This window comes from Hydra vulgaris, chromosome 02, assembly GCF_038396675.1.
Source record: "Hydra vulgaris chromosome 02, alternate assembly HydraT2T_AEP".
Lineage (NCBI taxonomy): Eukaryota > Metazoa > Cnidaria > Hydrozoa > Anthoathecata > Hydridae > Hydra > Hydra vulgaris.
In genome coordinates, this window is record NC_088921.1 from 39604234 (window position 1) to 39628324 (window position 24091).

The 24091-nt window shown below is 29.4% G+C and overlaps 1 long non-coding RNA gene across 1 annotated transcript in view; it reads left to right on the forward strand.

The window, feature by feature from the left end:
• The first annotated feature begins 10898 nt into the window (after positions 1-10898).
• Positions 10899-24091, forward strand: part of LOC136076515 (uncharacterized) — a 28042-nt gene continuing 14849 nt past the window's right edge. Inside the window, exon 1 of the long non-coding RNA XR_010636330.1 lies at positions 10899-11056. This is a non-coding gene — a long non-coding RNA (uncharacterized LOC136076515). The remainder of the gene's footprint in view (positions 11057-24091) is intronic.

Consider the following 24091-nt stretch of genomic DNA (forward strand, 5'->3'; position numbering starts at 1 on the left):
AGCTAGACCATTTTTATCGCAAAAAAACCTAAAACTTCTTTACTTTTCCTTTATACATAGTTATCTCACATATGCCAACATAGCCTGGGGAAGCACACACAAGACAAAATTAATATCTCTTTATCGACGACAAAAACATGCTTCTAGAATAATACATCATAAAAACAAACTGACCCACGCTAAACCCCTATTAAAAGAAATGAAAGCACTAAACATTTACCAAATTAATATCTACGCTAACATTTTGTTCATGCTTAAATACAAACTAGGATTAGTTCCAAACCGATTCACAGGAAACTTCTTTCAATCTAATATCAACAAATTTAACACAAGAGCAACTGGTAACTTTATTGTACCCCTGAAAAAAAAAAAAGTTCTCAATTTTCTATTTCTTATCGTGGCCCATATTTATTCAACAAATTAATTCCGAATTATACCTCGATTTCTCTCCCAGGCAATATAACTTTTTAAAGTCGAAACTCAAAAATCATGTTCTTAATATAGATAATTACCTAGAAATGTTCTAGTTCTGATGGTAAACCAAAATTTACGCTCAAATTAAAATAATCAGCAATCAAATACATATGGAAAATGTAAATTTTTGTAAAACAAATAAAGCTAGTATTATTATTATAAACCTCAACACTAACACAAAACATAGTTTAATTAAAAAGAAAAGAAAAAAAAGTTTGCAATAACAACATGTAAAACATTTCTTTAATGAGAATCACATTGTTTATATGTGTGCTTTACGCAATACCTCAAGGTTCTCGATGATAAGACTAATCTCAGTCTTCTTCGAGTTCCCTACAACAACAAAACCCTTCTTATTTTTTTTTTTTTTTTTTTTTTTTTTTTTTTTTTGCTATATAAATTTATTAAAGTCGTAAAGCATAATATAAATACAAATAGCAGGGGCAAGAAGAAGACATAATTGGTCTTATCACCAAGCCCCTTAGTCTATACCGTAAATATAAGACAACAAAAATTTAAAAACGTAACACTATATAATATAAAAGATTTTTATAAAGACTTAATAGAATAAAAATCATCGGTCCTAAAGTCCTACTTTAACTTTTTGTTTTTGTGTTGGTTAAGAAAAATTTTAAAAAAAGAAAAAAAGGAATTTGTACAAAGAAACTATATTACTAATAAGCAAGCAAGCAAATACGCATAATCCTGAAGCTTTCCTTTTACACCAGCATATACCTTTAAATATGTGAATAATTCTTATAAACCATAATTTTATATATATATATATATATATATTTTTTTATTTTTTTTCAAGCCTTATCAAGTCATAGCATACCTAATTATTGCTTCCTATACTTAACGGTATTTTGTAAAATGTATTTTTTTTTTTGTTTAGGAAGTACAGTTTCTTTATAATATTGCAGTGTAAAAAATTTGTAATTAATATGTAGTTGTGAAAATTTAAAGGGAAAAAAAAAAAAAAAAAAAAAAATAACTTATCTATATTATAGTATACCACTAAATTGATTAAACTCTCGGCGTATCTAATTTTTTTGAATTTAAAAAAAAAATACTAGGAGCATTATTTTTGTTGCTTGATCTATCTACTTTTAGATACTGTTTTGTTTTTTGGTAAAAATGATGAGAAGAGTTGATCTTAACCATTTGCAGTTGTGTGTATTTGAGAAATGGGGGCTTTTTAATTTTTTCATATATTTTAAATATTAAACATTTTTGTAATTGTACATTTTTTTATTTAAAGAAAGACTTTTTTATGGTTTTTATCCAAGATTTATTATCATTTGTTTTAAATTTTAAACAATGATAAGCTACAGCCATTAATTTTGCTTCTCTGTCTTCTTTTGTTTCTAAACGTTTCAATGGGTTGTTGAGAGTGGGAGGAGGGGGAAAGGAAGTTTTTTTAATTTTTTGTAAATAAAAAAAATGTCAACAAGCAATTGTTAAAACAAAATATCTTATTCTGAAGTTTTCATGTTGGAATTCACATTACACATAATATATAACCAATAAAACTTGCTTAATAAGAAAACTGTATTACAAAGGTTATCCTATGAGTTAGTCTTCCAAACATTTCTGCAATTAATATAGCTTCATGTCTATTTTTTTACGGCTTAATGTATTGAAATAGCAGGTTGTCTTATGGTATAAAAATTTACCATGTGCCCTTTATTAGGTGAAGAAAATACTGACTAACATATCAGATGTTTACTATATTATAGTAGAATGCTTACAAATTTACATCTCAGTCCAAATTGAAATTGACTTAATAATGTAGTAATATGTTTTTATGACAAAAATATCAATACATAAATGTTTTTAGTTACAATATCTTTAATGAAATCTTTTACTTTTGATATGCCATTAAGAGACAAAAATGTTGACTTAAAAAGAAATAGAAAGAGCTTAAATACAAAACCATAAAAGCAAAAATGTGGTTTTAAAAGAGGAAGATTTATTTGATGAAAAGTAAAAAAACTCATCAACTTGAAAGATAAAGCACAAGTTTTAAAAAGTAGAGAAAAAGTAAATTTTCTCAATGATCAGAAAGGATTACATGTTCAAAAAATGTCACTCGAAAAAAATTTTGCGAAATAGAAAGTGAAGAAAAAAATTTAAAGGTTATAAGAGTTCATTAGGTAACAAACAAAGGTTGGTTGGTAAAAAATTTGAGGAGACAAAAAAATGTTTAGATGCTTGCGATAATGGAGATAATAAGATAGACAGTATCTCCAGCCTTTTAGAAAATTTAAAAAGTATATTGTTTTTATTTTTATTCATTATCTGTAAAGTAATTACATAAACTAGCTCTAGAATTAGCTCAAACAGAAAAGTCTGCAAGTTATATAACAATTAAAGATTTTTTGGAACTATTTATGAAGATATTATAAAGTCACTTGGGTTTCACCAAATGGAGTAATTAAGAGTCAAAATAATTATTAAAAAATCTAAGCTTGAAGCTTGTTTTAATGTTTGAAGTAATATACTCAATATTTCAATCTCTTGCACCTGATCTAACTAAAGAGAGACAACTAAACTAAAGAAATAAACTAAAGACATAGCTGTTTCTGCCACTTGTTATGCAGCACGCTTTGTACTTTGAGTATGAATGTTAAAAAAGTAACAATTTATTTTTACTGAGAGAAAAAATAAAAACAAATTCCTACATTCAACTAGCTCTCGGAGAGTAGTTGTTGCAAAGTTTAGTTATGTTTTTTGGTCTGTTTCAAATTCCTCCTTAGATACCAGAACCCTTTAGTTTCAATTATGGTAAATTGCCAAGTAATATTATTGGATAACAAAGAAACCAATATATTTTAATGATTCAAATACTAGAAATCATAATTTTATTTACTCTGTTAGATTGATTTCGAAGAATTCTCAATTAAAAAAGAATGTGATCCGGAGCATCTTAAAGTTTATTGATCACGTTTATGTCTAAAAACGTTCAAAGTAAAATTGCGAACAAAATAAGACAAACAATCCGCCTCGTTTTTACCCATGTTCAGCCTAGGCAGTCGCTTCAGGGCCAGGACGTTTCAAAAGGCCTGCCAAGAAATCAATTTTTTTTTTTAATTAAAAAAATTTTCGATCAAATGATATATAAAAATAAAAAAATATAAAAAAAGTCACAGTTTATTCCTTTATAATCTTTTTTTTTTATCTTGAATCCATTAAACACGAAAAAAAAAAAAAAAAAACCAAGGAGTTTTCTTGAATTCATGTTAGAGAAAAAAATTTGTCTGGATTGAGTACACCAGGGATAACGAAACTTTTGCAATTAGCGTTTCAATTCGGTTACATTGCGTCTTGTTTGAGTAAAAGTGTTTGTGTAAAAGGATTAAAAATTAAGCAATTGTACTATTAAAAATAAAAAATAGGGCTAAAATTATCTATCGTAAATTTTAAAAACCAAAATTAAAAACCAGGCTGCGTAATACAAAAAAAGTAAAAAATTATATTCTTTAAAATTCTTTTTTTTAAAGTAAAATGATTTAAAATTTTTCAATCAAATAAGTGAAAATATTAGTGAAAAATCATTCAAACTTTCAGAATAAAAAAATAAGTCAGAAATAATAAAGTATAAATCTGAAGTGGTCAATTAGAAACATTGATGAACCTGGCAAGAGAAAGACTGGTGGTAAAAAAAATGCGACAAATTTAAGACTTTGCAAACCTAAATGTCTTTGCTAAATTTGACAATATTTTTCTCAAAAATCTGATTACCACAGGTGATGGTGGATTCTCGCACATTTAGCAGCTATCCTCCGGATTCGTTGATTGGTGTTGAAGATCTTTATAAAGATTTATAAATATTATATATTTTCTAGTGGCAAAGAAAAATCTTTAGCAACTAATTGGCTTATAAATCAGACTAGTTAAATAATGTCATAAAGACTGACCCTAAATAATAGAGCTTAATTGATAAGATCTGATGATATATTTATTTTTATACGTATTTGTTTTTATTTGATCAATATCGTATATTATTTTGATCTATATCGTAAAAACGTATGTTGCTGTACCCCAATGTATAATTTTCTATTTTATTTCTAAAAATATATTATAAAGTCTTGAAACTTTGAACTTTAGACTCAATAGTGATTCATTCAAAATAAAAATCAAATTATTATTTGTCATCTGTTTTTACTTTCTGTCTGTTATCTGTACTCAGTGAGTGCGGGACAAAAAAAAGGCATCTTTTAAACGTCTTTTGAACGTTTTGAACGTATTTAAACATTCAAAAGACACCTTTTTCAGGTCCCGTTCCCACTGGGCATATAGCTATTGTTCGAATGAAGTTAGATTATGTTACGAGTGATATTTATATGAAAAAAAAATTAAAACGTGTTCATATTAACATCGTTAATTTGAACACTTTGAAATTTTGTTTGTTTCAAGAATAAAGTTGGAGAGTTTCCAATAAATAATTAGTTTATTCAATGTTTCTCTTTTTTATTTTTAAATAAAGCATTTCAATTTGATTGTTTAACTTTAGAAGTAATAGTTCGAATAAGGGAGTGGGAACAATCATATCCTTTTTTCTTAAAGAAACTTTTACAAAATTGTAAGTGTTCTAGTAGTAGTTTCATTTATTTCGCCGTTAAGAATATATACAACGTATAAATATAACAAAAAGAAATGGCTGGAGCAAGAAGAAGGCATCAGTTAGCCTTATCACCGAGCCCCATTACAATCGTATTTTTAAGTCCGTAAAATATTAAAAAATCTTACAAAACTTCAAGTATAAGAAGTTTAGAAACAAAAAAGTACTAAAAAATTAAAAGTAAACCTAGTTAAGAAAGATATGAAATCTATAAATATATGTGTATATACATACACACATATCTAATATCCCAGTGTGTATATACATACACACATATTCATCCCAGTGTGTATACACATACACACATATTCATCCCAGTGTGTATATACATACCAAGTGCGTATATACATACACACATATACATCAAAGTGTGTATATACATACACACATATTCAAATATCCCAGCGGGCATTTGTTTTTAAAAGTTACGTTCCAAATGTCTTTTAAATGTCTTTTAAACGTCTTCTAAACGTTCTTACGTTAAGAACGTTTGAAAGACGTTTAAAAAATGCTTAAGAGACATTTAGAACATAACTTTTAAAAACAAATGTCTGTAGGTATTGTTCCTGAGCAAATATATAAACCTTTTTTTTGTTTGTAATAGAACAATACAAACAATTATAATAAATATTCAAAACTATTTCAACACGTTTAATGGTCTATTTTAGGATAATCAAAAATAACTGAAGCTGTAGAATTACATTCCAATGATTGTTTTTGTAAGTTTATTTTCATTTGATTTTGATATATTTGTTAACAAAAGCCAATATTGTTTTAATACGAATGACGTACGAGTTAATAAGACAACATTGCCTATTCAAACAAGTTTAAATGAAAAAAATGTTGCTTTGTAAACTGGTGTACATCAACAAACTATACGAAACTGCCTATGAACGCTATGTTATAAACGTATTTCTTACGAAAGTTATGCGTAGGCATATACCTCAAATTAAAGCTAGCAAAAAAAAAACACAAATTAAGTTTTTTTTAATTTTTGACAAAAACATCATGCGGCTTGATGAAATGTTTCGACTTTTTTTGTTCAGAATTTAAAACATCAAAACGTAAGTATATAAGTGTTATACTACTTTTGGAACGTTGAAAAATGCTTTTGCCTGTAACTCTATATAAGCTCTATATAAACTCTATATAAACTCTATATAAACTTGATATAAACTCTATATAAACTCGACATAAACTCTATATAAACTCGATAAAAATGATAAAATTGTTGTCGCCATGTTGTCGCTATGTTGTCGCTATGTTGTCGCTATGTTGTCGCTATGTTGTCGCCATGTTGTCGCCATGTTGTCTGATGCTAGAATTATCAAATCTCATACTAATTTACAAGTATTTTTTTTATTGTGTTTAACATAAAATCTATTTGTTGTTGTACGGTAGATCGAGGATAATATAGTTTTCATACAAAACAATATATTAATAATAGATAACAAAAAGCCCTTATCGTAGCAAAAATTGTAGCGGCTTAGTGATGCAACCCTAACGTTGTAATTATGTGTGGTTAGAAGCTTTAAATCGAATAATATGAAAGGTAGACATATTTCGTCTAATTTTTTTCCCCGTAAACTTTGGTAAGTCACTTGCCAAAGTTCACGAGGAAAAAAAGTCAGGCGAATTATCGTCTGTATGAAACGCAACTGTTAAGGTTTTAACAATACGTTAACTCACTTTATGAAATAATTTGTTTTGTGCGGAAAAAATTGTTTTTGGTATAGACGGAGCTGAAAACATGCTAAATGCTGTTTTTATAATAGTGTTCTTAGCTCTTTAAAATTTTTTTATCCTAAATTAAATTATTTTTTATCATTATTTAAAAATTTTTTTCTCTTAATAACTTTTAAAAACTTAATAGTTTTTAAAAGTTATTAAGAGAAAAAATTTAAAAAAAATTTTTTTTTACTCTTAGTTTTATTATAGTATATATAATATATCCAAATATATTTTATACTTTATCCAAAATTTATAGAAGATGTAAAACAAATCTGTCAACTAATATCTTACATATGTATTTATATGAAAAAGATTCCAAAGCAATATTAAATTTTCAAAAAATGAAGTAAAAAGTAGTTTAAGCTTTAGAGATGTAAAAAAATATTTTATCATAAAAACTTAATGCGATTCGATGATTCTGATTGTTTGTTCCGAAAATGGCATCCGATAACCGATCGGTGTTTTAACATCCTCTATTTTGCCATCCGATAATTATACATTTTTAATGCTTAAAATTATGAGAATAATATTGATGTAAAATTGGCAACTTTAACAATAATTAATTTTTAAAAGGCAATTAAATGTGTATATGGATCTTTTCCGGATCATAGTTAAAACAACGCAACCAAATTTTCAAACATTTCATAGATGATATTGCAGTAAAATTATGGTGTCTAGTATTATGTTGTTTAATATCTGTAATGTTGAAGTGGTGTTCACGCTCCAAATCATCCCCTCATTTTGAAAAAAAAGATTTTGAAAACTTAAAAGTACTTTATATGGCAAGTCGTCATATACCAATTCATAGCCATCCACCACACACAAATAACCATTACAGTGGATCAGACTACAACAACTTACATGGTCCAGATATTAGAATAAATATGCACAACAAAGAGATAGTTATATCTAACACAGAACACAAAACAACGTATTATATGCGTCAAAAATATCTCTCACAAAACTCAGAGGATTATGGAGATTCTTCTTGTGAAGATTCTTCTTACGGAAGCACGTGTAGCTCACCAGAAAACGGTCCAAATGATTTTTATGATAATTGTTTTGAAGATCCATTTTTTGATAGCGAAGGTGTCGGAGAGCATTCGAAATATCAATTGGAAAAATCTAAGCTGCTTTTTATTTATTTGACGCAAACTCGAAGCAAGAGAAAATTATCAATAAACGATATTAAACGAAAACTTCACGATTTAAATGAAGGCATTTTTTTAGACAGTGGTAGTTATCCATAAGATTTTAATAACTTTGTTTAAACCTCCGTTAAATTCCATTTTATAAACCGACGTTAAAAACGCTCGTTAAGTGATTGCGCTCTTTACGTGCTCACGCTCGTTATGAGATAACACTTGTTACACCGTTTGTTCTGTAAGTAAACCCGATCGTAAAGCTGCTTAAATTTGATTTATAAACAATTTTCTTAATATTTTTTATAGTATACATATATAAATATTATGTAATTATTTAAAGTTTATTAACCTATATAATTTTTGTCATCAATTTATTTTGATTGCTTTTCCTAAACGTAGTCTCGATGACTTGTAACATTAATATACAACGTAAAAATAAAATTCATGTTGTCATTGACATAAAGACATTTAAACAAATAAAAATCATAATAGTGTGTGCCAAAAAAATAGAAATCTTGTTAAGTTAATATTAATTATCAAAATGCTTCATTCTACTTAGTCTAAAGATTAAGTAAATCAATAAAGTATCTACAGTTTGAGAGCCAACTCTAGTAGTTGTTTGTATCAGCGCATCATTGACATCCGACGCAAAACAAAATCTTTAAAACCTCATATTGTAAAAAAATTGACTTACATCATACTGATTCAATCCGGCTCATATCGACTTTTTTTTTAAATTTGAAAATCTAATTTCTTTTTTAACTAATTTACTCTTATCAAGGCTGCAAGCAATACTATTTAAGTGAGGAGTTATTTGAAAAGAATGTTGTTAAAGAGCAAGAAAACGGTTGACAAAAGACTTAAAAAACTGTATATAGTACAAGTGGGTAAAACACGACAACTGTAGTGATTTTCTAGTAAAAGATGCAACTTTGCTGAAAGTCACGCGAGAATCCTAGCAAATGCTAACTTTGAAATAGGTTGTAAATATGATTTCCATGAGTTGGTTAGTTGTGAAAAATAATCTTAGAAAACATAAAATAAAAAACTCACTAAAAATGTTGCTATTCATTAAAATAGGAATTTCAACATCACTGCGATAATTAACCAGCCAAAATTACCCAGTCAATTCCAGCTGTCACAGAAGAAAGATCAAATTCTATATCAGTTGTCTGTTATGACCATTCTAAAAGCAATGACTTTTAAAAGTTACTGCATTACAAGAAGCATTAGCCTTTAGGATGACTTTAAAAGTGTGCTTAAAAAGGAATGATTCAATTTTTTTTATAGTTTTTTCAAATATACAGCTTATGGAAAAGACCGGCATCTCAGACGTTTGATATATCAAGAGCAATGGTCTTTGCCTCGCCAGCTTTATCTAATGCATAAAAAAATAAAACCTTTCTGTTTTAAGAATTAAAAAGTCAGCTGTTTAACGAGATGATCAAAATCCGTATTGATTGTCAGAGAATAAGTTGTTAGATATATAAATTTTTTAATTTTACTTAGGTGCCCCAAGAAGTCTTTACGGTCTTATCACAGAGCACCGCGGATGAGCATTTAATTGGAAGTTCACACCTCCTTCCTAACCGATGTCTCAAAGTGAGCCCTGAGGTGGGGTTTGAATCACAGATCCTTTGTTTCTGAGGCAAGTGCGCTACCACTGCGCCACGGTTCCTCATATTTGAAGTTTGTTTATTAAAGACTCAAATACCTTGGTAGTAATAGAGAATGTATTGTAGATAGAGTTAGTTAGTTAGGAGTAAGTTAGAGAAAATTCCAGAGTTTTAGAATACATTTCAGATAAAATTTTAACTACAGATCCCAATTTTCTAGCAGACAGGAAAACAAGAATCTGGTATGCGCTTGATATATTCTAAAAACAAATGATGTATAATATAATATTCTAAAAACAAATGATGTATAATATAATATTCTAAAAACAAATGATGTATAATATAACATTCTAAAAATAAATGAAAGTAGTTTTAAAAATAGTATTAAAATGAGATTGTCTCTTTGAATGAATATTCAATCTCATGAGTTTAGACATAAGAATTTTTTCTATCTTCTTAAAGCATTAATTTAATAATTAAATATTTCTAGTTTTGAATTTATGCAAACAAGATGAAAACAAACATTTTTTTTTCTAGATTCATATACGCAGTCACAAACGTCATATTAAAAAAGAAGTTCTGATACGATCAATGAATGCTTTTTTGCAATATATTCTTAGACGACTGATTTTACACCGAGATTAAATTTAGATGACTGATTTTACACCGAGATTAAATTTAGATGACTGATGTTACACCGAGATTAAATTTAGATGACTGATGTTACGTGGAGACTAAAACTAGCCAAAATTACATTCTATATATAAATATTGAAGCATACATTTTTTATTTCAAAGTATTATTGTTGGTTATTGATCGATACGTTGGTGCAACTAGATATTACTATTGCACATACCACATAAACAATTTAAAATAATGAATAGGATTATATATAATGTATCAAACCAATATCATATATTTATTGGTTTTTTTTCTCCTTAACATTAGAGCGTGGAAATGCTGGACGAGTCATTTTAAACAGTAGGATTAAGATCTATTGTTTTAAATAAAATAATAAAGACTCAAAGTAATTTTGTTATGAGTTTGCATACAGTAATTTATTATTTGTATCGTTATTATTTGTCGATGTTGTTAACAGAATATTTACTGCTTTGTATTTGTTATATAAAATGTTGTATTCTCGCAAGAAGCACATTTTTAAAAAGGTCAACAAACTAACTTATTCTTACAAATTCAAGCAGGAATTTATACTATATTACAAACTTTAAATATTCATATTAAAAGCCATGTAAACACTTGTTTTACTTTTAACAATAGTTCTTAATTAAAACCCAATTAAACCACGTATTTGTCAGGAAATACTTTAGGGGATTTCCGCTTTGAACATACACTTCTCCTTGATCTTCACGAATCCCACACACACAACAATCAAGACATTTAACGGTTTTTAACAAAACATTATTTTAAGTTGGAAAATTATCTTGACTTGTCCACATTATAATGAGGTATATGAAAAAAAAATGTCATTACTTTTTTTTTTATTATTTATTACTATTAGTTATTTTTTAATATTAAAATTATTTATTAAAAACTTAAATTGTAAAATATTTTAAAATTATTTATTAAAAACTTAAATTGTAAAATACGAAATCATCACTAAAAATTTTAGAGATTTCCGCTGTAAAATAACGCATCGAAATGGTCGAGTCAGAAGGAAGAATAAATAAATGCAATAACAAATTTCGAAATTTATTTCAAATAATAAATAAAAGAAAAAGAAAAATATTGATAAATTTTAAAATTATCTAAAATAAATTTTCAATTAATAACGTTATGGATTTAGGACTCAAAAGTATTATATTTAAAGCGAACGGGTCAAGACAAAAAAGAGTTAAAAAATGGGTCGAAACGAAACTGTAAATTGTAAACAAAAAAGCTTAATAATTATAATAGTTGCATTATTTAATTAATCATTTTAATTGAAAAGATGTTTTTTTAAATATTTAATTAATAAATAAAATAAATAATAATAGTTATTATATAATATATATATATATATATATATTAGGGATATGACTTTTTAATTTTTTTTCAAATAAAATGTTTCCTGTATCATAAATCGATGAACTTTTACCTAAAATCATGAAAAAAGGCCCAAATAGCTTTCTGCAACAAAAAAAGGTCACCCCCAAAATAAAAATTTGATTTACCATTTTTATACATTCATTTTTGACCGATGTTTTAATCTTAAGCTTAATTCTCAGCTTAATTCTATTTATTTCATTATTTTGTTATGAATTTATAAATATAACGCCACACGTTACCATGCAACGAAACGGCCGTGTACCGGCAAATACTTGGAATTGTTATGTGATGACGTCATTGTGTTACCACGGTGATATAGACGACTGTAACAGACTGTAGAAGATTATAGAACTTAGTAGAACATTCTGGAAGCTCTAAATAATTATATAAGCGAGCTGCTGTCAGAGCTCAGTGTTGATAATGTGAATAGTTCTATGAAGTACTCTGCGTGTAACTGAGCTAATAAGGAACTACTGTAGCGAACTAAAGACGCTGTAAGTGTACGAAGTATAAGTAGTTGTAGCATTATCGTTAGGATACGGACTGGATTATCGAACTGTTATCAACATTGACTGGATTATCGAACTATAATTGGATTACTATACAGTTAAAGTATTTTATTAATTAAACGACTTTATTAAACGGATATTTACGCTCAGCTATCCGTAAAGTCGTAACAATATTATATGATGTCTCACAAGAAAAGTCATACCACAGTAACAAAGAACAAGAAGACTTGGACTAAAAATTTGGTGAGATTTCAAGAGTCACACAGAAGAAGAGGAAGCGTGGCTGTAGAAGAACATTCACTCGATGAAAAATCCAGAATACCACTTCAATTGCAGATCGTAGGAAGATACCAGTTTCTCGGAGCATATGTTAAAGGAAGAAAAGAACGAATAGACCAAATTTCTAAGGAAATTACAAAATTGTGGGACAATAAACTGAATTTTCCACGTGTGTCTGATCAAGTGATAAGAGCAAAGCTTATGAAGGTGCTGAAGGTCTATGATGAATGTGTCAAGCGTGGAAAATATGATGTTCTCAATGCATTATTTGACATCACGAAAGTGAATGGCCAGTGGTTATCCTCGGAAGATAAACGTCTATACCACCTACAAAAAGAAAGTAAAGGACAGGTGGGGTACTCAACAGGACAAGTGGCAAGTAAAGAAACCATTCACCCTTCCAAGAGAAGGAAAGTCCAGTCTGGAACAGCAATACCTTCCACATCACAAGTCCTGTCTACCACAGACAGTGGTACTGAATCTGAAAACTGCAAAAGTAAGAGTGAAGATGATGAAGACGACGACGGTGATAAAGACGATGATGAGGACACTCAGAAAAAAACTAGAAAGCACTACAAAAGTAAATTTGCTGTAAGTATGGTTACATCAAGTGGAGTTTCCACAAAGAAAGCTGCTAAAATATGCAATGTATTATCACAACAAGGTATTGATATTCCAACTCCAAGTCAATCAGCAATTTACAAGTCCATATTCAAAGAGGCAGGTAAATTAAAAAAAGAAATGATACAACAACTTAAAATGGAACAGTGGTCCTTACACTTTGACGGCAAACGAATAGATGATAAGGAATATCAGGTAGTTGTACTTCAGAATAAAAGAACTGACGTGAAACTTGATGCACTGCGTTTAAAAGTTGGCAAAGCTGAAACTGTTGCTGAAAAAATTGCCAAACTTATTGATGAATACAATTTGTGGAATTCAATTAAGATGATCATTACTGATACAACAAACGTCAATACTGGGAAGAGAAATGGAGTTGTTGTGAAGTTGCAACGTATGTTTAAATTAAAGGGTGTCACAATACCACAATTTATCGGTTGTCAGCATCACGTACTAGACAGGATTCTCCGTCTGGTGATGGACGAAGAACTTGGGGGTGATACCAAATCTCCAAACATTGAATACCCATTTGTGTCTGAACTGTTGAATAAGTATGATGAACTGAAGGATAAGTTTGTGAATGGAACTGTAGAAATTCTTGATGAATCAGGGTGGAGAGACGATATGAAGTTTTTGTACCATTTAACAAGAGTGTTTAGGTTCTATGAAGAACAAAGAAACTTCCCTCTGATTCACTTTCAGAACATTCCTAATATGAGCAATGCCAGATGGAACTCAAGAGCCATTCTCGCCATTCTGGCGTTCATTCTTATGCCTGAAGCGAGAAAGAATTTGGAGAAGGTTTGCAGGTTCATTTCATATGAGTGGGCAGAACATTGGTTTAGTAGTCAAAAGTACAATGACAATGACTTCAAGAATTTATCTGATGTATTGAAGCCTTACAAAAAGGCATTGCAGTCATTCAAAAATCACTGGAAGAAAGAGCCATCCGTCATCGACATACCACGAAGTAATCAGATAGCTGAACGTGCAATCAAGGTGATGCAAGACCTGTATGCTTCCTGCAGAAAGAAAGACAAACTGCAACTTCGATTCATTCTAAGTAATAAGCGCTAGACTCTTTATGAGACGTGAGCATCATGTGACCCATGTACTAAACACAGTAGGCCTATAGACACAGACAGTTATGTATATTGTTGTACTAGACGCTTTGATACTGTTAATTTTGTAATACTTGTATAATTATATATCACATAATGTTTTTTGTTATATCACAGTACATGTTGCATAAATAAATAAAATAACAACAGGAGTATGACTCTTACAACATCTTCAGCCTTTAATATTCATTTACTGTACAAAAGTGTACCTATTGAAAATTCGATTTTTTGGTTTTGGGGTGACCTTTTTTCAAAATATGTCAAAATGAAACATCTATTCGTTCTTTTTACATAAAAGTTCAGTGAATTACGATACCGGCCGAGTAGGTGGCAAAAAAGACATATCCCTAATATATATATATATATATATATGTATATATATATATATATATGTATATATATATATATATATATATATATATATATATACATATATTGTTAATTGGCAATTTTTCTTAATTTAAATATATATATATATATATATACATATATATATATATATATATATATATATATATATATATATATATATATATATATATATATATATATATATTTATAATGATATTTTAGCTACATAGAACTGTTAACATCCTGCAACAATAAAAAAAGAGCATTTAACTTTACTAGCTTTAACTTTAAAAACTAATTTAAAATTAAAACTCGGTGTAGTTAAGGAAATTTTAAAATATTATAGCGTCTGTATATTTTGTTGACTGCGATATATTTCCGTTAAATGATCAGATCTGTAAATTATGAAAAGCCGAAAAAAAATTAAAATGATAAATATTGTGGTATCATAAAATATAAATGTTGGTAGCGAAAAAACCCAGACCGAAGATTCTTGTTTTTTTCTAAAAATTTTCCTAAAATCACAATCACTTGTCCAAATTTGAATAAGATTTTGAATAAATACGTTGTTTAGGTGAAAAAAACATCATATTTTAATAATCTGATCTGTTCTGATTGTTAACTGCCAATTTTTCTTAATTTAAAAAGCACTTTCTTGGTCGGAATTTTAGTATTTTTTGTGAAAATTGAAAGAAGTATTGTATTTTGACAACTATATATATAGATAATATACGTCATAACCGATTAGAACTAGGATCTATAGTGGGTTAAGACACTTTTTCAAAAGATTTTAACTAAATTTATGTTAACGCCGATGAGCGAAAGTGATCTAAAGACTCCAGAATGGTGTTATTTAGATTCACTATTAGGGGTAGTAAAAAAGTTTTGAAAATTTTATTAAAAAAATAAAGATTTCTTTAAATATTAAAAAAACCTGGAGCAAAGAAAAGTTATAACATCTAAAGCTCTTTTTAGGACATAAAACGCTGATAAAAACATGCTAATTCCAAATAAAAGAATTCGAATAACTTATAAATCGCCTTAACTACACCGAGAAGACTTCATTCTCTGTTTTGAAATTATAATTGAATAGTTTTTATTTATTTATTTTTTCTTCTTAAGGTATACCATATAAAGATACATTTATTATAATTAAAAAAAAAATACATATACGAAATTATTACGTATCAGATTGATAAAAATACATTAATACAATATTGATACAAACTTTAATATAAATTTTGGTATAATAACTATTATATTTATTTATTTTTTCAAACTATATTAACTAAATAAAGGAAATCAAAGAAGATTCAGTATTTTGGGGTATAAAACTCCAAAAATATATTTTTGCAGATTCCTTAAACAGCACCATTTGGTGTATGTCTATCTAAAAAGTTAATTTAAGCATAGTCAGTAGAAGTTATCTCTGTTATCCATTATCTCTATAAGGATGGCTCCTGTTGACAACGTTTTAAATTAAATTCTCTCCAAAAACAAGTAAATAAACGCGGCGGAGGGTTTCTTATATATGCAAATGAAAACATTGTTTATTATGTTGAGAATGATTTAACACGTTCGCTGCCGAGCTATTTTAAATTAAACTTTATTTCTTTGCAGAGTCATAATGTCTGCAATGATCAATTTTTGCCAAGGCTAGATATCAACATTTCAATAAATGAAATATTTTTATCAAATATAGTTCTATAGTATTTTTTATACTTAATATTACTGACAAAAAATAAGCACTACAAGTATACTCGTACTTTGGCAATGGAGAAGAAATTTTTTTTCCAGAGCCGAAGTACGAGTATACTCGTAATATCGTAATGAGTATAACTCATTGCGGTGACTAGTAATATAGCTTATTTTATGATATTGAAGATTCGGATTCATTTTTCGCTTATACTACTACGTCTTTGAACTTGACTGAATCAGAATCAGGTTTTAAAGATAATAACACTGAAGAAAGTAATGAAGATCAGTTCATCTAGCAGCCACTGCAGAAAATTTTAAATGCCGTCAAAAAGAGCTTGAACAACGGGTGGTCTTGTGTATAGACAAAATCAAAACAAATCTCAACAAGTAGATTTTATGAAAAATATTTTACCTGACGAAACAACTTCTGAAACAAATCCATCTAAAAATTTAAACCAATGGAAAGATGAGCAAATATTGTAAAACAAATTCAATTTACTGCCGATCCTGGTTTGAAGATAAACATGGAGAGCAAGAAACCATTGGATTTCCTCAGACTATTTGTTACAGAAGAGCTTATAAACACTATGGTATTTAAAACTAATCGCTACGCAACGCAAGAAATAGATAAGCAGCGTTCGCTCATAAGAAGTTCTCGTTTTAAAGATTGGAAACCAATAAATTCAGAAGATATGCGGCAGTTCCTTGGAGTTCTTCTTCATATGGTATGTGTCAAAATGCTATCCCTAGAATACTTCTGGTCAAAGAACAGTCTCTATAGATTTCCCTTATTTTCTAGAATAATGTTACGAAATAAATTCTAACTAATGTTACGGTTTTAGCATTTTATTAACAATGAAGATTCGGGTAGTGGACGCTTGTGTAAAATTATAGGACTTCTCGATCACTTAGATAATACAATGGACAACATCTACTGTTCTAATAAAAATATATCAATCAATTATTCAATGATGCTTTGGAAGGGACGTCTTGTATTTAGGCAGTATGTGAAAAATAATACAAACCCTTTGAATTAACAAGCACATGATAAATCAAAAAACATGCATTTGTGGTACTTTAAGAGCTGACCAAAAGTCAAATCTAAAAGAATGTACAAAAGCAAAAACAAAACAGGGAGACGTTATAAGCAGAAGCAGAGAGGGTGTAGTGGTTGCTAAATAGAAAGACAAAAGTGACGTGCTAATAATTAGCAACTTGCATTCGTTGCAAATGATTGAAGTGACAAACAGGAGAGGAGAGAAGAAAACGAAACCCAACATTAATAAAAATTACAATCAATGTATGTCAGGAGTAAATAGGGCGGATCAAATAGTATCATATTATGATTGCCTAAGAAAGACAATTAGAAGGTATAAAAAAGTACCACTTTATCTCTTTGGTAACTTTTTGTTTCATTCTTACTATCTAAGCAGCAAATATGGAGTAGATAAAACAATTTCCAAACCTTGTTGAATCTGCTCTAAAATAAAACGTGAAGAAACAGGAAATGAATGTGCTGTTTGTGAAAATAGACCTTTGTTATGTATTGGTAAATGTTTCAGAATGTATCATTCAAAAGAATAAGTTTACACTTTAATTTTCATAAAATAAAATTAAAACATTATCAATTCGTTATTTTCATCTGTTTTAAGCTATTTTTGTCTTTATCCGCATATAAATTAGGTTCCTGGGATTTAAAAAAAAAAAAACTTAAATGTAATCTTTTCTGAAAATCAACTGTGAAGTTAAAAAAACAAACAGAATCACACACAAACATTGTTTGAAATAAGTTAGTATAACTACGAGTTTACTCGTAGTTGGCAAACTCATGACGCCGGCTTAATTCGAGTATTCTTGTAGTTGGCAAATATAAAATTTCCGCTAACTACGAGTATACTCGTAGTTGGCAAATAAATGACGCCAACTTACTACGGGTATACTCGTAATTGACAGCGAACAGGTTAAGTGTTTCTGGTGGCGATAAAGATTTTTTAACTATTGAAATTATACACAGGGAACCAAAAAAAACATATTAAGCTGTTATTATAGACCATCTCACGGCGTGAGTGAGAATATAAGCATTTTTTTTGAACAAAGTATATTTAAAAAAGGTACTAAAGAAAAAAAAGAATATTATTATTGGTAACCTAAATAATTGTTTCCTATTCAATGAAGATAATAAAGTTAAAAACTTTTACGATTCTATTTTTGAAACTGGAGTAATTCCCTTGATTAATCGTCCAAACAGAGTAACAAAAAACTTAGCGTCTTTGGTTGATAATATCTTAATCACTTACTCAACTTTCCAACTCGCTTTCCAGACAAACCGAATCATCTTACTTCTCTACTTGATTTATGTCTTGTTTCTGATCCTAATCAGTGCTCAGTTTCTCCACATTCACCCTTAGGTGCTTCCGATCACAATTTAATCTAAAACTATTATCTCATTCTTTTTCATCATCTGAATCCCCTTATCATCGTACTTCTTACAACTACCTTAAAGATGGCTTGGACTCTTTCCGTGATTTTCTTTGTAAGCTCCCTTGGGTAGAAATCTTTCGTCTTCCTGCTGACAAATGTGCTTCTTACATAACTTCGTGGATTTAGGCTGGCATAAAATCTTTTATTCCCTCTTGATGATTCCAGGTCAAGCCTCACTCTCCTCTATGGTTTTCCTCACATTGTGCTGCTGCAATTTCAATCAAAATCGTTGCAATTTCAATCAAAACCGTTGCAATTCCAATCAAAACCGTTACTTCCATACCTATCAGAAAAACAGTTAACCAGAAAACAGACGTCTATTTTTTACTGCTAGGAACCATTGTAAAAAGGTTTTGTTTGACGCTAAAGCTTGCTATTCTCAGGTCATGAAACTTTGTATTTTATCACAAAAACTTGGCTCTCGTGACTTCTGGAGAATCTTTAATAGCTTTAATAATAAGGGCAAACCTTTAGTTCCACCTCTCTTGTATGGTTCAGACTTTGCCGCCTCACCTAAAGACAAAGCTGAATTGTTTGCTAAAAACTTTACATCAATATCATCTCTTGATTCCACTAGTTGCGTTCTACCTGATATTGGCAACAAACAGGTTGATCCATTGCTTGACATTCGTATCACTCCAGCTTCTGTATCTTAAGTGATTTCCTGCTTAGACTCTTCTACAGCTTGCGGTCCGGACAACATACCTATTATAGTGTTGCAGAAGTGTTCTCCGGAGCTGTCGTCTATACTCTCAAAACTATTCAACAAGTGCTTATCAGAGTTTTGTTTTCCAGCCTGCTGGAAAGCGGCATCTGTTATTCCTATCTTCTAAAATTCTGGAGAGCGATCTGATTTGTCTAACTACCGTTCCATTAGTCTTCTTCCTATCATAAGTAAGGTTTTTGAATCTTTATTTAACAAACACTTAATTTCTCATCTTGAATCTAATAACTTACTTTCTGACCATCAATATGGATTTCGATCTTTTTGTTCTACAGCTGATTTGCTAACAGTAATAACTGATAGGTTTTATCGTGCATTAGATAAAGGTGGAAAGGTTAAGGCCATCGCTCTTGACATTTCAAAAGCTTTTGATAAAGTTTGGCATGCTGGTCTACTCCATAAACTTTTTTCTTACGGTGTTTCTGGCAACACCTTTAAGATTACTGAGTCCTTCCTTTCCAATCATAGTATAAAAGTTATCCTCAATGGACAGCACTCTTCTTCTTATTCTGTAACTTCAGGGGTTCCTCAAGGTTCAATCCTTGGCCCTACACTCTTTTTAATTTACATTAACAATCTTCCAGATATTCTTACATCTAAGGTGACATTGTTCGCTGATGATACTACTATTTATTCTTGTCATGATAAGAAGCCAACACTCTCTAACTACATGGAGCGGGCATTAGAGCATGAAAAAGATCTCATTTCTGCTACAGTATGGGGCTCACAGTGGTCGGTGAACGTTTACTCAGATAAAACTCAATTTTTTAAGCCATTCGTTATTGCAATAATCTAGATCTTCTTATATTTATGAACGGTAATGTACTCAATGAGTCATCTACTCTTCATCTTCTAGGATTTACTCTTACTTAAACTGTATATTAAATCCATTGCAAAATTAGTATCCGCTAAAGTTGCATCTCTTTATCAAGCTCGACACTTTCTTTCTCCGGATTCTATTCTCTATCTCTATGAATCTCAAATCCGTTCTTTTATGGAATACTGTTGCCATATTTGGGGCAGATCTTCTAATGATGCCCTTTCTCTTTTAGTCAAGGTGCAAAAAGCATTGTAAACATAGTTGGACCTACTCTTGCAGCCAACCTATAACCATTATCACATCGTCGTAATATGCTTCTCTTTCTCTTTTCTATAAATACTATAATGGACACTGTTCTAAAGAGCTGGCAGTTCTTGTGCCATCTACTAAAATTCATTCTCGTGTTACTCGTCATTCAATTAAGTCGCATCCTTTTTCCTGTGACTGTTCCTAAATGCTCCTAAAACTCTTATTCCTCTAGTTTTTTTCCTCGAACCTAAATTCTTTGGAATTTGCTTCCTTTCATCTTGCTTTCCTGATTCATATAGCTTGCAATCTTTTAAGTCGTTTGGTAATTGTTATCTTGCTCTACAACCTTCATCTTTTCTCCTCCAGTAACTTTCAACTCTAATAGTGGTTGCTTGCAATCTTGTTGGAGGCGAAGATGTTAAAAAAATATGTATCATAGATTATGTGCATTATACGTTCCACCACAGGCCCGTACCATAAGTTTGTTTAGGGAAGGGGAGATCGTTTTTGAAAAAAATGCAGTTTAGAATAGCAAATAAAGTTCTCCTCAATTTTCGTTATAAAACTTGTGTGAAACATAGAAAATTTTTATAAAAGGGTGGGTTGATTGCACCTGATGACACCCTCCCCTCCTTCCACGAAATAGGCAGAAATAAGATTCGCTGATTTTGAAAGAAAGGCAAGTGCGTTTTTGTTGAAAAATATAATAAAAATTGAAATAATTAGATTTACGAAATCAATTTTAAAATAATGATAAACAAAGTTTATCAATACAACTTGTAATACAAGTCTTGTGTTACTATAAACACAGGAAATTTATTTTATCTTAGTACTATTTAGAGCATTTAAAAGGTATCAAAGTTTGTTTGAACAAGAGAATTTTCACTCGTAAAATCTCAAACTTCAATAAAGTTTATCTGATGATGGAGATTTTATCTGTTGATGATTTAAAGAAATGGAAACAAAAAAGTATGTTTTAAAGTAAATTTGAAAAGATATATTAATGTGTTTCTCGTAAAATATAATTTCCTTGGCCTTGAAGCGTACTAAAATGCACAGTTTATATGCAGTTGTTATAGACAACTAGTGAAGTACTTTATGCATAAAAAGTTTGTATGCAATTGTACCAGACTACTGGTGAAGAACTTAATTTATACTTGTTGATTATAAAGAGTTGAAAGTTAGAATTTATTTAAAAAAAAGTTTTATACTGATTGCAAAACTAACTTCCATGTTCCATGTGACCTTATGAATCTGAGCAAATTTTTTTTTATTTTTATTTTGTTTCAATCTTAATTTTATAACTAATAAATAAATAACCAGGAGACTTTCTATTTTATTACATAACTCTAATAAAACATCATCCTAAAACCATTAAACACTTTGTGAAGATTTAAAAAGTTTGGCAGGCTAAATTTCCTTATATAAAAAAGTTGACAATTGGATATTAATACTGTATTTAAAAATTTAACAAAAGAAGTAAATGTTTTTCTATTATAAAGTAATTTTTTGTAAAGTTGTATATAAGCACTGACATTACAAGCAAAAAGAAGTACTTTTGTAAGTATTTATATTCATGGATTATGAGATCAAAAAAATGCAAACGGTTGTGACACTTTTTTGTATTGAAATAATAGAAAAAAAGTGATTTAAAAATACCAAATTAAGTAATAGAAATTGAACAAATTTACAGAAAAAGAGTAACGAAGAAAAAGAAAACATAACTATTACAAAACAAAACTGAGTCAGTTGTAATGCTATGTGTTTTTGGTTAACCGAAAATGGCTTTAGTTAGGTTGTAGCCTTAGGCGCTAATTTACATCTCTGCCACCCTGTTTATATTACTGTTTATGATTGCGAATTTTAAGCTGATCAAAATTCTCTATCATAAACAGTAATAAAAACAGTTCTCTAATTTAATGTTAAAGTGTCAAAAAAAATAAATATCAAAAACGCTAATATTCGACATATTTTTTCAAATACGATTACGTTAAATAATTACACGGTAAACATTTTGAAATTAAACATTAAAAAAACTTTATAGTCCTGTTTTTATTCTGCTAAAGCACCATTTTTTATGGAGCACTTTGTTTTCTTTTTATGAAACATGTTTTTTTACAAAGAAACCAAAGAAAAGCCCAAAGAAATTATTAGTACTAAAGAAATTATTAGTACTAAGTTAAAACAAAGCTTTATCAACAACGGAAAACAACAATTTAAATGAGAACTTAACTTGCACGCGCTATCTGATGGAATTTTTTTCAAAACTTCCGTAAAGAAAAAGTTTTTATTTAAAATCAGTCGGATCGAAACTTTATTTGAAACCTAAGAAAATCTTAAAAAACATTAAGTACTAGACTAGAAAAGAAGAACCCTTAAAATAATATACAAATGTTAATAAATACAAAGAGATTAATCAAACAGGATATTCATCAACAACTTGGTTCCAAAAATGAAAAAAAGAGTGTTGTTTGAAACGTTGCGCCCAAATAAACTCAAATAATCCGGTATCGTTTCACAATTTGTTGGCCCATATATAGCTATAAATTCTGCTTTACTTCTTGCCTCGACTCTGTTTGTTGTCACATTTGTTGTGGGATCAACAAAATGTAGAGTATGGTCCCATGTTGAAAACCCTGCGCTGCTAAATCTTGATATGCAGCCCACATATTGCTTCATATTTTGGTTCCAGGATGAATCCATTGGATAATGGTGGGTACTCTACATTTTGTTGATCCCAAATGTGACAACAAACAGAGTCGAGGCAAGAAGTAAAGCTGAATTTATAGCTATGCATCTTGGTGCGCTACATGAATGAGTTACCCTTCTTTATTTGCTATATCGTACGCACCAAAAATCTATTGATCTTCTACAATTCTACCTCCATTATATTTTCTTATTGAAAAAAGTCACTCGTCGATTTTTACTATTGAACCTGGTCCTCCGAATTGCACACGGTTATTAAGGAAATAGTAACGGCAACGTCTCTACAAAATTGATTCCAACCAACCACAGTTTTATTGCTTCCACCTTCCAAATCCATTTAAATGTCTTCCACTGAAAAGCCACAACTTTTTCCAGCGCTACGAGTCCAATTATAGGTAATACCTATTATTTGCCAAAGTTTCTCAAAAAAACTTCCCGAACGAATGCTTATTTGCTTTTTGAATCGTTTTATTATACATCGTCTAATCTTTCCATCGACAGTATGACTATTTTGTTCTTGCATTGGATGTTACATCGAGGACGGATCATATTTACAGCAAGTAAACCGAACTCCCTACACCATCAAATACACTCGTTATTGTTATTTTTAAATCTGCGACTAATTTCCGTTAAATTAAGGCTATCAAACGCAATAACTGTTGTCGTCGAGCATTCGCCATTTTAACTTTAAAATACAGAAATACAAACACTTTTTTTATTGAGATTAAAAAAAAAAAATTTTTACGCAAATTTTTTGCATCGGAAATGAGTCTAATATTTGATTACTTTCAAGTACAGAAACCAGGCGGCCTAATAAAAAGAAATTTTATAAAGTTTCAAAAAAAGATGGCAAATACTAGCGTTTTTAATTTTTTTTTTTTTAACCCTTCAACATT